The sequence below is a fragment of the Sapajus apella genome, unplaced genomic scaffold, assembly GCF_009761245.1.
Source record: "Sapajus apella isolate SASKATOON/1434 unplaced genomic scaffold, GSC_monkey_1.0 scaffold17, whole genome shotgun sequence".
NCBI lineage: Eukaryota > Metazoa > Chordata > Mammalia > Primates > Cebidae > Sapajus > Sapajus apella.
In genome coordinates, this window is record NW_022436957.1 from 15,989,467 (window position 1) to 16,005,716 (window position 16,250).

Genomic DNA, 16,250 nt, shown 5'->3' on the forward strand with positions numbered 1-16,250 from the left:
ATGTATATAATCCTTACCAATGTGACAGGATTAAGAATCAGCTCCTCATTTATCCTAAGGAAATATCAGAGATGTGCATAAAGACTTATGTACAGTGATATTCATCATACTCATTATACTGAAAAATAGAAAACAATCTAAGTGACCAACAAGGGACTGGTTAAATAAATCATAATACATCTATTCATATGTAGGAATACTATGCAATGGTTAAAATCAGGGCCTCAAAGAAAATTTAATGATGCCAAAAATATGCTTGCAATATATTAAATTAAAAAGGATACAGAACTATATAGTATGACCCAATTTTGCATCCCCCCTCCCAACATGTGTGCATGTAACTGGCAAAACATATAAAATCTTATCAGTCGTTACCTGGGTCATAGGATTTTCTTCTTTGTACTGTATTTTCAAAGTTATATGCACTTATTATGTATTAATTTTATAAAGAGAAAACAATACATGTAATTAGAAAAATCAGTTTATTTCTAGTTAAGGTGCCCTTGTGCCTGCTTTACTATTCCTCTAGCTAGTTAAGGTCTGTTAGTACCCAATACTGTTCTATTTTCTAGATGAGGGTAGGAATGACCTCTGGTTATATCTACATTTTTAAGTTTAAGAGGACCCTTTCAGAAACTTTTTTTTCCCTGGTCCTGTGGTTGTGGCCAAGTTTCAGGCCTGGATCCACCTCATGTTTTTTGAACTGTTACCCTCTAAGGGGAATTCTGCTTATGAAACAAGAGTATGTTGAGATAAGAATAAAGAAATGAAAACATAGTAGCCAAAATTAAATCTGCATTGTGAATAGCAAGTATTAGAATTGACACTGCAGAAAACAGAATCCATGCCACAGAGAACAAACTTGAGTAAATGAAAAAAAAAAAAAAAAAAAAAGAAAAAAAAGATTTAAAAAAAAATGGAAAAGAGAAACAAAAAAAAAATCTATGAATAACAGATGTTCCTAAAGAAAAAAAAAAAAAACAGGCAGTTTAATCAATCAAAAGTATAAGAAAACTTTCCAGTTCTGAAAAAAATACCTGAGACTGGAGACTGAGAAGGTTCAACAGAGATCATCAACACCAAGACATGTCCTGGCAAATGTTTTTAAATTTCAAGGATAAAGATATAATCCTACAAGCATACAAGCAGAAAAAAAATAGGTTATTTCAAAGGAACTGAAATCAGATTGACCTCAGATTTCTCCTCTGCAACAATCAAATGCCAGAAGACAATGAAGTAATCACTTACAGAGAGTTGAAAGGGAAAAGTTATGATCTAAGAATTTTATAACTCATCCTAGGTTTTCATGTACAAAGGTCACAGGAAACTATTCTTAGATCTGCAAAGTCAAGTTTTCACCATCCTGGTAGTTTAAAAAAAAATAAATTGTTCAAAGGTACATCCTAGACCATCAAAAGAGAATAAAAAAAGAGATAAAGAATACTGAGGTAGAAAAGAACTGGAGAAGTATACTGATACCCACTTAGTATCTAGAAATAACTGAGTAAAATAGTTAATCCCACTAAAGGAAAGGGGTCAATAAAGAAGAATAATTGATATAAGTATATAAACAATATAAAAGAAAAAAACACTTTAGAAAGTTAAAAGTAGGATTTGTAATCTCAGGTTAAATTAATGTGAACCCAAAATAAAAGAGGTAGTACGAGAAGCAAAGATTCTAAATTCTCTTTCCTAGAAGGATATTTTAAAATCATTATTTTTAGTAACAGTGAATATAAATTTTGGAATGTTTTGAAAAACCATACAGTAACCAAGAATAGATATTACAGTCCAAATCACTAAAGAAATAACTGGCAGAGACTATTAATAATACTTTTTGTAGGCATCACATTCAACCCTAAGAACATGAGTCAGGTATAATTACTCCTATTTTATAGTCGAGGAAACCAAGGCTCAGCCAAGTTAATTACTGAATTGCAGAAGCAGGATTCAAACCCGGGTCTTTTTACCTCCATAATTCTTTCTTCTATATTTCATAACCTCCTCAAATAATTTGTATGGAAGAAGAAAAAAACCTCACAAGAATAAAAAATATAAGATGACAGAAATCATTCCAAAAGTAATAATGTAAGAAATGTAAAGTTTAAGTGTCTAATTATACAAGGAAGGGACTAGATATTATTAAAGAATTACTGATGTTCTTATGAGTGATGATGGTAAGGTGTTTATGAGTTTTAAAAGTCTATCTTTTAAGAAGTATAAATGCAAATATTTATCAGGGAAGGGGGTGGTTGGGAGAATGAGAAAAGGAAGCAGAAATGGAACAAAATTGGCCATGAGTTTGATAATCCTTGAGGATGGGATATGGGAATATGGTGGTTCATTATACTACTCTTTCCAGTCTGGTATGTGTTTAAAAAGGTCGATAATCAAAACTTTAAGAATCAAGTTATATTTTTAAAAAAGTAAACCAACAACTATTTACTACTTTAAAGAGAAACTCAAACAAAACAGATAAGTATAAAGAAAATTAAAACCAATGTTTATGGCATTAATACCAAAAATAAAAGGCAAAAACTTTATGCTGATTAAAAGTCATTTTATTTTAATTAAAGATATAATCAATATTAATATACACAGTAATAATGATTGCTATTATTTACTGAGCTCTTACCGCATACCAGGCAAATGCTAAGCACTATTATCTTTGATGCTTCTTAACAACTTCATGAGGTATTATCACCAATTTACAAATGAGGAAATGAAGCCAAGATAGGTATGTCAATCTTTCTAAGCACTGGATCCCCAGCCCCCTAGCAAAATGCCTGGCACATACAGTAGGTGTTCAATAAATATTTGTTGAGTAGATGAGAAAGTCTAGTATACTGCCTAAGGCTAATAAGTAGAGCCCAAATTCAAACCTAAATCTAATTATAACCCCCCTACTCTTTTGTTTTTTGTTTTGAGATGGAGTCTGGATCTGTCACCCAGGCTGGAGTGCAGTGGCACAATCCTGGCTCACTGCAACCTCCACGTCCCAGGTTCCAGTGATTCTCCTGCCTCAGTCTCCTGAGTAACTGGGACTACAGGTGCGTGCCACCACATCCAGCTAATTTTTGTATTTTTTAGTAGAGATGGGGTTTCACCATGTTGGTCAGGCTGGTCTCGAACTCCTGACCTCAAGTGATCCACCCACCTCAGCCTCCCAAAGTGTTGGGATTACAGGTGTGAGCCACTGCACATGGCCCTAAAACCTCTACTCTTAATCACATAAAAATCTTTTAATAATATTCCATAGTAAGAGTGTAGAGGTTTATTTCCTTCTGTGTATGTTTATTTTTCAGATTTTCTACAATTAGCATGTGTTATTTTTTAAGCAAAAAAGTCATTAAAAACAGCAAATGAATAGTATTGAACATTTAACCATGACTAAACCAACCACAAAACACAAAAGCAGATGCCTTGGAGACTACGACATAAAATAAATGGAAACAAAATGGATGGGAAAATTTTAGTGTACTAGTATCAGCTAGCATAATGAACAAAAGGACAGAACATTTGAAATAATTTATGTTAGAACAGGTAGATACTGAATTTTATAATGTAAAAAGAATATGGGTTCTTTTCAACTTTTAAGTTTCTATGAAAAGTAATAAAAACTGACCATGTTCTAGGCCATAAAGTAAATTTAAAACTTTTTTTTTTTTTTTTTTTTGAGAGACAGGATCTCGCTCTGTCACCTAGGCTGGAATGCAGTGGTGCAATCTTGGCTCACTGCAGCCTCAAACTCCTGGCCTCAAGCAATCCTCCCACCTCAGCCTTCCAAACTGCTAGGATTACAGGCATGAGCCACTGCATCTGGCCAGCTTAAAATTCTTAAAGGCAGGAATTACACAGATCATATTTTTGGATTATAATAAAATATTAAGGAAATAAACTAAAGCAGTCACTCAGAAATTAATATTCTTCTAAATAACTACTGGGTCAAGGAAATAAGTAACAGCTATCATTTATTCATTGCCTACTTTGTTCAAACTACAGTGCTACCTGTGTTACACATATTCTCATTTAATCCCAATTTATCATTAAAAACCATCTATGAGGTAAGTTATTACGTAGAGAAGAAAAAAAAGTTAGGTTGACAGTTTAATAACTTGTCCAAGATCATACAGCTATTAAATTTGCAGATAATTAAACCCAAGTTCAAATCAAAGCTCCTACTACTTACATAGAAATACTGTTATATTGCTGTAAGAATTCATATACAGGCTTCTGGCTATGCTCATTTTTCTCCATTCATAAAATAGTTTTGTAATAAAAGTGGAGAAAACTAGAATTCTTTAACCTAACAAGTTCTGAAAGTATCTATTTGTTAAATACGCTATTCTAGGAAGGTTATGGTTCATTTTTCTAACATATCATTGATCAGATATAATATTTCAAATTATATAATCTCCTAAAAGGGATTCTTTTAAATATATTCATTCTCATTAGGGCAATGAAAAATGAAAGAAAACATAAAAATTAGGTAAACAAAGTAGGAAATATGCGAAAAACATGACTTGCCACTACATTTATTTCTAAAAACTGGTGTATCCTTGGAAAAGTCACTTTTTTCTGGTACTTATCTGTAATCCGTAAGAGTTCTATGTAATCTTGGCCAGCATGAATTTGAAAGTCTGCCACTAACTGTGGGCAAGCCCCCAAGCCTCTCTAAGTTGTGGTTGCTTCATCCATAAATATATGACTATCCAGGAGCTTTCCCAGCTTGAAAGTTTTATGATCTTCTATAAAACTTTAAGGATTATAGTTTTAAAGTTATTTAAAATCTCATGGGGTTTTCATACCCAAGGAAATTACTGATTCTATGTTTGAAGCTGTTTTTATGTTACTTCTAAGTATAACTTTTTCTTCCACTTCTGGATTCAGAATAGTTTTATCTATATTTGTCAGTGGTACTTTTGTTCCCCAATGTAAACATAGATAACGCCAAAGAACTGATTGTACGACTGTTGTCAACTGAAAGAAAAAAATATTTTTTGTGCGGATTAAGGAACTTAAAGCAATTTTATAATTTCCACAATCTGATCTATTATTTTACTAAACTAGTCAAGTGCCAATTAAAAAAATGGCATCCACTCCTAATCCTATTTGTGCTTCTCCAATACCTTCAAACCCTACCTCTCAGTACATGATGGCATTGGTAATATTCTTCAAATCTGCCTGATGATCAAAATTACCTAAGGTTCCTATTAAATATAGATTACCTGGACCTATCTCAGCTTGACACTGAATCAGAATTCCCAGAAGCCCCATGGTTATTATTTTTTAAACAGGCATGTTAGAGGACATCTGTGATTAGAGAAGACTGGGAAATCCCAGTGTAAAGATCATGAGCTCTGGAGTCTGATATATCAAGTTTCAAAGCCTGGCTTTGTTCTTTATTATAGGTGTGACTTTGGGTAAGTGACTTAACATGAATCTCGGTTTTCTAATCCATAAAATGTGGATACTAATTATGCTGGAGGTTGTGGTGCAGCTCAGTATGCCCAGCCACATTGGGTGTTTTGGAGGTATCGGCTTCTCTTTCCTCCTGCTCATCTTGCAGGGGAAATGACAACTACTATTATTTGAGCAGGTTTTAAGAACCCCTTGCCCTAATGGGTCCACTTCCATTTCTACGGCTAAAAAATCTGAGTTCTGGATAACTTTTAACATATTACTTGGGTTAGCTAATTCAGGAGTCCTATGAACAAGTCCAGCGATTTATTCTGGTTTCCAGAGGTTTAATGAAGCCCTCCTATCCAAAACAGATACACCATTATGCTGGGCTTCAAAGTCCAACCTTTTATTTGCTGTGACTGTGGCAAAAATCATTTAAACCTCTGTTTCCCTATCTGTAAGACAAGTGATGCTAAATGTCTACTGAATGAACTAATAAACATTATTGATAACATAACTATTAATTAACACTTAAACTTATATATACTCTAACAAACATCTTTAATGACTTACAAGTAAAATGATACAATGGTACTTGCTCAAATACACAATAAATCAGAACCTGTTTAACAGGATTCCTGTTTGTGTAGTACCAACTGTATCTCAATACAAAGTGTTTTAGACATGTTTCTAGGTGAATTGACTTTGGAAGAAACAATCCAAATGATTCACTCTAATTAAAATATGTGCATCTATATTTAAAACTCAACCTAGGTATAAACATAACCTAGTAGCAAAGCCACCAAAACCAATTTCTGAAAAGATAGCCACAAATATAGTTTCTAATTAGAGCTCCATGATTAATTCTACATGCATATGTATTAAGCATAAGTAGTATTAATAAGAATACTAGGCTGGGCACGGTGGCTCATGCCTGAAATCCCAGCACTTTAGATGGGCGGATCGCTTGAGGCCAGGAGTTCAAGACCAGCCTGGCCAACATGGTGAAACCCTGTCTCTACCAAAAAAAATATAAAAATTAGCTGGGCATGGTGGTGCATGCCTGTAGTCCCAGGTACCTGAAGACTGAGGCAGGAAAAATACTTGAACCCGGGAGGCAGTGGTTGCCGTGAGCTCAGATCGTGCCACTGCACTCCAGCCTGGGTGACAGAGTGAGACCCTTGTCTCAAAAAAAAAAATTTTTTTTACTAAAAATTGTTAAGTTTTAACTGCTCACATAAGCAATAACTTAGAGAAACCTAAGGAAATTTTTAAAAACTAAAAATCTGAGTTTATTCAAAACAAAGGAAGAGTTACCTCAAATCTTAAAAACCAAGAAAAAACAAACTTCAAATCTTCTTGTAAGTAATTTAAATTACATTAAAGAACCATAGCTTTTTTTTTTTTTTCTCATTTTTTCAAATTGCTCTTTAACACAATTCAATTCTTCATTTAGGTCTTGTCCTTTGCTTGTTATGTTTATTTCTAGGCATTCAATATTTTTGTTGCTACTTTGAATGAGATCTTTTCTCCATTATAGTTTATGTTTATGGCTCATAAACAGGAAAGCTGTTGATTTCTGAATACATTTTGTCTAATATCATCTTACTAGACTATCGTTAGTTTTAATAAACCTTTTTAGAGGATTTCCTTAGATAATCAAAGTAGATAATTATATCATCTATGAATAATCTTTTATTCTTTTGAATACTCTTTGATTTTAATTGTATTAGCAAGCTCTTCTAAAATGTAAAATAGAAGTGAAAATAACAGGCATAGCTTTAATGAAAATGCCTATAAAATGTCCCTATCAAGCATGATGCTGGTTATTGGTTTGAAATGATTTTTTAACTATTTAGCACATACTCTTTTATTCCTATGAGTAAAATTACTAGGAATCAGTTTTTAATTGAGAATAGACATTTTATCTAATGCTTTTTAAACTTGCTTTCTTACCTTTAGAAATGATCCAATGATCATAAAGTCACAGGAAGTTGTAAAAATAATACAGAGAGGTCCCACACACCACTTCACCCCAGTGGTAACATCTTATATAACTTCCTGCCAAAGCCAGGAAATTGCTGCTAGTACAATGCACAGATCCTACACAGATTTCACTGGTTTTACAAGTATATAGGCGTATGTGTTTTCTAGGTCATTTTATCCCATGTGTGGGTCTCTATATCCACCACTACAGTAAAGATAATGAACAGTTTATTGCCACCAGAATCCCTCATGTGTCCCCTTTATGACCACATTTCCTTCCCCTTTTCCTAATCCCTGGCAATCAGTATTCTCCATTGCAATGATTCTGTCATTTTAAGACTGTCCTATAAATCATACAGCATGTAATCTTTTTTCACTCAGCATAATTTTTTTGAGAGTCATCCAAGCTGTTGTGTGTATCAACAATTCATTCCTTTTTAGTTACCGAGTAGTATTATTCTATGAAGTGGATGTGCTAGATTGTTTGACCATTTCCCATTCAAGGGCATTTGGTTTCTAATTTTTGTATAGTACAAATAAAGCTACTATGAACATCTGCGCACAGACTTTTATGTGGATGTAAGTTTTTATTTCTCTGTGTTAAATGCCCAGGAGTACAACTGCTGGATCATATAGCAAGTATATGTTTACTAATAAATGGTCAAACTATTTTCCCAAGGGGCTATATCATTTTATATCCTCACCAGCAATATACGAGTGATCCAGTTTGTTTGCATCCTCGCTATTTGATATTGTCACTATTTTTTATTTTGGCTGCTCTAATAGGTATGCAGTGATATCGCATTTTTTCCCCACTTCCCTGATAGCTAACCATGCTGACCATCTTTTTATATGCTTATCTACTATTCTCTTTAGCGAAGTATCTGTTCATTTCTTTGGTATATTTTTTGCTTGGATTGCTTGTTTTTGTTACTGCTGAGTTTTGAGAGTTCTTTGAATATTGTAGATACAAGTCCGGTCTCAGTTACAGGTTCATCCCCTTCACAGAGTCTTCTTCACAGATAAAAAGGTTTTCAATTTTCAGAAGTTCACTTTATAGTTTTTTTCTTTTATAGAATTTGCTTTTGGTCTCATGTTTAAATGCTTCATTTAGCCCACAGTCCTGAAGATCTTCTCCTATGTCTAAATTCTAAAAGTTTTCTAGTTTTACATTTAAATCCATGATCCATTTTAAACTAACTTTTGCATAGTGTGAGGCGGGTTGAGGCTTGTTGTTTTACCTATAGATGTGCAATTGCTCCATGCACCATTGTTGAAAAGGTTTTTTATCCTTATATCAAACTGCTTTTGTAACTTTGACAAAAATCAGTTGGCTGTACTTACGTGGGTCTATTTTTTGTTCTCTATTTTATTCTATTTATCTATGTGTGTATCCCCTTGCCAATACTATAGTATTTTGAGTAGCAAAGCTATACAGTAAGTCTTAAAATCATGTGGAATGATTCCTTCCATTTTATTTTTAGAGACAGGGTCCTGCTCTGTTGCCCAGGCTGGAGTACAGTGGTGTGATCATAGTTAACTGTAGTCTTGAACTCCTGGGCTCAAGTGATCCTCCTGCCTCAGTCTCCCAAGTAACTAAGACTATAGATGCATGCCACTATTCCTTGCTAATTTTTTAAAAAATTGTTTTTCTTGAGATAGGGCCTTGCTATATTGCCCGGCTGGTCTTAAACTTCTGGCCTCAAGTGATCCTCCCTCTTCGATCTCCCAAGGCGCTGGGATTACAAGCATGAACCACCACACCCAGTCCTTATTTTGTTTTAGGTATTTTAGTTCCTTTGCTTTTCCATGTAACTTTTAGAATAAGCTTGTTAAACCCATAGACAAATATGGGGAGAACTGACATCTTTGTTACATTGAATCTTCCAATCTATGAACATCATATATCCTGATTTAGCACTTGATTTCTTTCATCAACAGTTTTCAGATTTCAGCATCCAAGTCCTATACAAGTTTTGTTAGATTAATGCCCAAGTATTTTTTAGCCATTACAAATGATAGTTTGTCTCCACATATTTATTGCTAGCATATATGCAATCTATTCTTGTATGCTGATCTTGCATTTTTACAACCTTGTTGAACTCATTTATTAGTTCTAACTTTTTGTAGATTTCCAAGGATTCTCACTAGAAACTGCACATCACCTGCAAATAGGAAGTTTTACTTCCTTTTTACATTTTCATGCCTTTTATTTCTTTTTGCCGATTACATAGTAAGAACTACTAGGACAATGTTGAATAGCAGTGGAGAGAGTGGACATCTTTGCCTTGCTCCTGATTTTAAGAGGAAAGCATTCCATCTTTCACCATTAAGTTTTATGTTGGCTGTGGATTCATTGCCAAGTTGAGCAAGCCCCCCTCTATTAGTTGGCTGAGTTTTTATTATGAATGAATGTTTAACTTAGCTAACTTAACTTTAGTTTTTTCTCTTTCCTATAAACCATTTTATGACCAAGAAATAATGTTTCCTTCACTAACATCATGTGATTTGTCTTCTTTAACCTTTTAATATTATAGATTACCTTGAATGATTTTTGAATGCTGAAAGAGTCTGATGTGGAATAAAACCCACTTGGGCATGGCATACAATTCTTATGTTGTTGGATTTGTTTTGCTAGTATTTTGTTGAGGATTTTGTGTCTATCTTCTTCAGGGATATTGACATGTAGTTTTCTGTACTATCCTTAGGTTTTGTTATCAGGGTAATACTGGCCTAATGAAATGAGTTGTGAAGTATTCTCTATTTTCTGGAAGAGATTATGTAGAATTTATGTTATTATTACTTTATTCCTGATCGTCTTAAGTTTCCTTCTTTTGTCATTCTCTTTCAGGGTCTGCTACTCACAAATTCTCTTAGTATTCCTGTATCCAAGACCACTCTGACTTTACCTTTATTCCTGAAGGATATTTTCACTTAGTATGGAAATCTGGGTTGATAGTATTTTCTTTCACCACTTGAAAAATTGTGTGCCATATCCTTCTAGAATTCAGATTGTTCTGAGATGAGGTCTCACTGTGTTGCTAAGGCTGGAGTGCAGTGGTGCGACCATGGCTCACTGCGGCCTTGACTATCTGGGCTCAAGTGATCCTCCAGCCTCAGCCTCACCAGTAGATGGGATTACAGGTATGTGCCACCATGCCTGGCTATTTATTATTGTTATTATTATTTGTAGAAATGGGGTCTTGCCATGTTGCCCAACTGGTCTCGGACTCTGGGGCTCAAGCAGTCTTCTAGCTTTGGCCTCCCACAGTGCTGGGATTACAGGTGTAAGCCTCCCAAAACGCTAGGATTATAGGTATAAGCCACTGTGTAGATTCTGATGGGAAATCTTCTGTCATGTCAATTGTTCCCTATAGGTAACAGTTATTTCTCTGTAGCTACTTTAAAGATTTGCATTTAATTTTCTAAAGTTTGATATTTCAAATTTTCAATTGTCATAGAACACATAACATAGAATTCGCTATCTGAACTATTTTTAAGTGTATGGTTTAGTAGTATTAAGTATATTCACACTATGCAACTAATCTCCAGAACTATCTTGCACAATTGAAACTCTATTAGACAATAACTACAAAAAAAAAAAAAAAAAAAAAAAAAAAAACCTACTCATTTCCAAAAGTTTGATTTTGATTGTGTCTAGGAGTGGATTACTTTGGTTTTATCTCATTTGGGATTCAGTTAGCTTCCTGAATTTGTACAATACGTCTTTTGCAAAATTTGGGGAAATTTCAGCCATTATTTCTTCAGGTCCACTTTCTCTCTTCCCTTTCTGGGACTCTGACGACATAAACGTTAAATCTTTTGTTAATGTTCACCAGGCCTTTGAGGCTCTGTTCATTTTCCAGTTTACTTTTTCTCTATTGTTCATTTTTATTGCTTTATCTTCGGGGTTATTCTTTCCTGTCATCTCCATTCTATCTAGCCCATGTAGTAAGTTTATTTCAGTTATTGTATTATTTGGTTCTTCCTTATATCTTCCATTTCTTTTCTGAGACTAATTTTTCATCTGTTTCAGTGTGTTTGTGATTGCTCACTGAGGCATTTTTGTGATGGCTGCTTTAAAATTCTGGCCTGATAATTACAACATCTGAATTATCACAGTGCTGATGTCTGTTGACTGTCTTTTCTCATTTGTGTTGCAATTTTCCTGGTTTTTGGTATAAGTGATTTGTGACTGTCTAATGGATATTTTTGGAGATTATAAGACTCTTTCCTATTTAATCTTGTTTTTTTTCTGAAGCAGGCAGTCTTCCTTTTGAGGCGGAGCGTGAGGAGAGGGTGAGTGTGTATGTTCAGCTTCCCCCTGGGCTCCACCAACATCACCCAGGCAAAAGTGGAGCAATGACTCACACTGCTTTGTTGCAGATGGGTGTAAGTTCAGCTCCGCTCTTAGTCCCAATGAAAGTGGGGCACCAACCTGTATCACCTCATTGCCTCTGAGTAGGGGTGTAAGCTCATATCCCTGCTGGGCCCCACGGATGACAGGGAGGAGGAAAGCAGAGGGCTGACTCATATTTCTTTGTTGCTGCACTAAAAAGTCAAGCTCAGCTCCCCAAGGGACCCAGCTAACAACAGGGGAGGGTAGAGGAGGAAGCAGAATGCCAACTAGCCCTGGCACCCCCAGATGGAAGTGAAGGCTCAGTTCTCCACTGGGCCCCACTGACATTAGTGGAGATAAGCAGTGTTGAGAATCCTACCTCCAACTATGTTGTTCTGCCTTGTTGACGTCGGGTGAGGGTAGAGTATGGATTAGCTCTGGCTCATGCCACCTTATTAAGTAACATTGCTCCTGGGTTGGGGTGGAGGCTCAATCTGCTGCTAGACCCCACTGCTGCTAGACACCACCCTGGCAAGAGCACAACTTCCTTCTGCTTGAAGAGAAATGAGGGAAAAAGCTTCCTGCCTGGTCTGCCAAAACCACCCAGCAGGTGGAACCAAAGTGCTGTCTGCTTTTGCTGGGCAAAGAAATGGGTGCTTAGGTCTCTGATCTCCCCAGCCCACACCACTGGGTTGGGGAGTAAAAGCACTGTTATTTGCTTCTTTGGGGTGGGGTGGGGTTTTTCTGAAGGTGTTTGGACAGGGTAGGTTGAGTATTGTAAAAAAGGTTTAGTCTTATTTGGCTACCTTTCCCTCAGTTGTCTGTCTAAAGAAAACAGGCTTTTCTCAGAGCTCTTTTTGTCTGTGCCTGTTGGCAGTTCTAGTTTACAGGCTTTCATAGCACCCTGCTGAGGATATACGGGAGGCAATAGGAAGAATACAAATAGTGAGTTCCCTAGATTTTCTTGAGTCCCAAGGTCTACAGATTGTTTGCCTTCTTTTTCCACTTTTAGAGTGTTCCTGTGTGTGTCTGTTGTGTTATGTCTAAGGTGTTTTAGCTGTAAGGGAGGATCAAGGAGGAATAGGGGTTTGTTATCTTGGCAGAACCAGAAGCGTCCTCCAAGTGATTAATTTTTATGTTGAAAATAACATTTATTTTCTAGTTTTCCACTTTATGGTTCAAAATGTACTATGGAAAACTGCTGTACATTATAGGTCATAATTTCCTCCTGAAGATCCAATTACATCTGCTTATATTATTCTTTACTAGTTTACCTTGTTTCATGCTATTAAACTTCCTGTCCACCCCAGTACTTTTAGATTTTAATGTTCCAAAGGAAAAAATTCCATTTAATTCATTTTCACCTAGTATTATACTATACATACTCAGAAGAACGGGGGTGGGGGACAGGAGATAGCTTTAAAACTCATTTATGAGCCCCCCTTTTTTTTTATTAATCCAAGGCAAAACTTATTTTTAATTTGCCGATGACATTTCTCTAAGGATTACTTAACGTGAACATCTTTTTTTTTTTTTTTTTGAGATGGAGTCGTGCTCTGTTGCCAGGCTGGGGTGCAGTAGTGCAATCTCAGCTCACCGCAACCTCCGCCTCCCAGATTCAAGTGATTCTCTTGCCTCAGACTCCTGAGTAGCTGGGACTGTGGGTGCGCGCCACCATGCCCAGCTAATTTTTGTACTTTTAGTAAAGACGGGGTTTCACCATGTTGGCCAGGATGGTCTCGATACCTTGACCTTGTGATCCACCCACCTTGCCCTCCCAAGTGCTGAGATTACAGGCATGAGTCACAGCACCTGACCCAGAACATCCATTTTGATAGCTATTACTCTTGAATTATACCAATAGCTAGCAGGAACTTGAAGGAAGGGAGGCAAATAAGGTTTTGTTTTATTTGCATTTTTACTTCTTCAAATAACATACTTGTATATGTTACTTCACTTGAGGTGGATTCCTGAATTCATTTATCTGTTGACTTATATTTAATTTCAGAGATTCTAGGCCTATTGTTTTTCTATTATTAAGATAAATAATTAATGTTAAATTAACTCCTGTACTTTTGCTTTAAATAAGAAACCATAGAATAGTTTAGGCTGAGGAGAGTCTAAGGAAAAATATCACCTCCCCAATTTTTTATTTCTGGAACTTTCTTTTTTTTTTTTTTTTAAGTTATATAACCAATATTTAACTCTTTGTTGTATTCCTCTAGGAATTCCTCTCTGGCTGAGAGACAGGGTGCCCTAGGTGAGAGGTATCCTAAGGTACTTTCATAGAACCTAGAGCTCTATTAACTGAGGTGGAAAACCACTATTTTAGGAAAAGCTTTGTATTTATCAAATCTAAAAACAAAGAAAATATCTTAAAAGCACATATTGAAACTAACTTTTTTGAGAAGAAATACGTATACAACACAAGGCACTTCTATATCAGCATTAGAGCAAAGCCCATTTAAGTTCCTAAAACAGTAACAAAATAAGCACAAGAATTATGTATACAAATGGACAAGCAGCACATGAAAAGATCCTTAACATCATTAGTCATTAGAGAAATGCAAATCAAAACCACAATGAGATAACACTTCACACCCACTAGGATGGTTATAGTAAAAAAGACAATAATAAGTGCTGGCAAGGACGTGCAAAAGCTGGAACTCTCATACACTGCTGATGGGAATGTAAAATGGTGCAGGCCAGTTGGAAAAGTTTGGCAGTACCTCAAAGAGCTAAACATAGACTTACCATATGACTCAGCAATTCTACTCCTAGGTATGTATCCAAGAAAACTGGAAACATATGTTCACATAAAAACTTAATACAAATGTTCACAGCAGCATTATTCATAATAGCCAAAAAGTAGAAACAATTTCCAATGTCTATCAGCTGATAAATGGATAAACAAACTGTGGTGTATCCATACAAAATAAGTTATTCAGCCATACAAAAGAATAAAGTCTTGATACATGCTATAACATGTATAAACCTTGAAACATGTATGAACCTTAAAAACAAACACAAATGCCACATACTGTATGATTCCATTAATATGAATTGTCCAGAATAGGTGAATCTAGAGACAGAAAGTAGATTAGTGATTGCTAGGGGCTGGGGGAATGGAGGAAATGGGGAGTGACTGCTAATGAGTATGAAATTTCTTTTTAGGGTGAAGAAAATGTTCTAAGTAATAGATAGTATTGATGGTTGCACAACCTTGTGAATATAGTAAAAGCCACTGAATTATATACTTTACAAGGCTGAATTTTATAGTATGTAAATATCTCAATTAAAAAAGAAATTAGGCTGGGCATGGTGGGTCACACTTGTAATCCCAGCATTTTGTGAGGGTGAGACGGCTGGATCACCTGAGGCCAGAAGTTTGAGACGAGCCTGGTCAACATGACGCAACCCTGTCTCTATTAAAAATACAAAAAATTGGCTGGGGGTGGTGGTGGGTGCCTGTAATCCCAGCTACTTGGGAGCCTGAGGCAGGAGAATCGCTTGAACCCAGGACGCCGGGGCTACAAGTGGCTGAGATCGCACCACTGTGCACTCCAGCCTGGGCAACAAGAGCGAAACTCCATCTCAAAAAAAAAAAAAAAAAAAGGAATTGGGCCGGACGCAGTGGCTCACACCTTTAATCCCAGCACTTTGGGAGGCTGGGGCGGGTGGATCACCTGAGGTAAGGAGTTCAAGACCAGCCTGGCCAACATGGTGAAACCCTATCTCTACCCAAAATACAAAAATCAGCCAGGCCTGATGGCAGGCGCCTGTAGTCGCAGCTACTAGGGAGGCCGAGGCAGGAGAATCACTTGAACTCAGAAGGCAGAGGTTACAGTGAGCCCAGATCACACCACTGCACTCCAGCCTGGGTGACAGAGTGAGAAGCTGTCTCAAAAACAAACAAACAACGAGAAAAAAACAAAAAACAAAAAAAGGAATTAATTAGGACTATTCAACTTGACAGTCTAAGAAAAAAGCAATGATTGTATAACTTTCCTTTTAAATTTCCTTTTCTTATACTATAGCAAGATAATTGTTAACCTTTTTGGGTTGAGCCAAATTCTGTTTTCTGGCACTTTGAGGGAACTATCAAGTAGATTTTTCCGAAAAGAGGATGAAAAGATAGAGAGGTAATGATTTAATAAGCTGCAATCAAAGAACAGAACACATTTACTCAGGCATACACCTAGGGGCTTCTGTAAGGACAGCTGTTAAGTAATATCCAGGCAGATCCCCTTTATCCCAAATACGGCAATTTTTATTTCAAACATTAGACATTTTATTTATAAGACAGCTGCTTAGAAATCTCAAAGAGTCTTCCTATCCAATGTCATAAATGCTGTTTTTCAGGCCAACTCACAAAAGCCTATTTAACCCACTGTATTTGGAAACTAATACCAACTTCGCTCAGTTTACTAACTTTTCTAACTACCTATTGACTACTTAAGCATTGTCTCTATTACGAACAGCATTCCTAGTTCATGCCAGGATCACATCATCTCTACAGGCC

General features: G+C 36.0%; 1 protein-coding gene across 9 annotated transcripts in view; it reads right to left on the reverse strand.

Annotated features, from left to right (window-relative positions):
• RPS6KA3 (ribosomal protein S6 kinase A3) overlaps nucleotides 1-16,250 on the reverse strand; it is a 166,048-nt gene that overhangs the window by 84,419 nt on the left and 65,379 nt on the right. For 3 of the 9 annotated variants that reach the window (XM_032286103.1, XM_032286096.1, XM_032286098.1), the window contains exons 2-3: nucleotides 1,038-1,131; nucleotides 18-54 (exon numbers count right to left, since the gene is read on the reverse strand). The exons of 4 other annotated variants lie outside the window; for them this stretch is intronic. The gene's annotated coding sequence lies outside the window, so the exon portion shown is untranslated. Of the gene's footprint in view, nucleotides 1-17; nucleotides 119-1,037; nucleotides 1,132-16,250 lie in introns of all 9 variants that reach the window. 2 more of the 9 variants (XM_032286097.1, XM_032286099.1) reach the window with 2 other exon arrangements.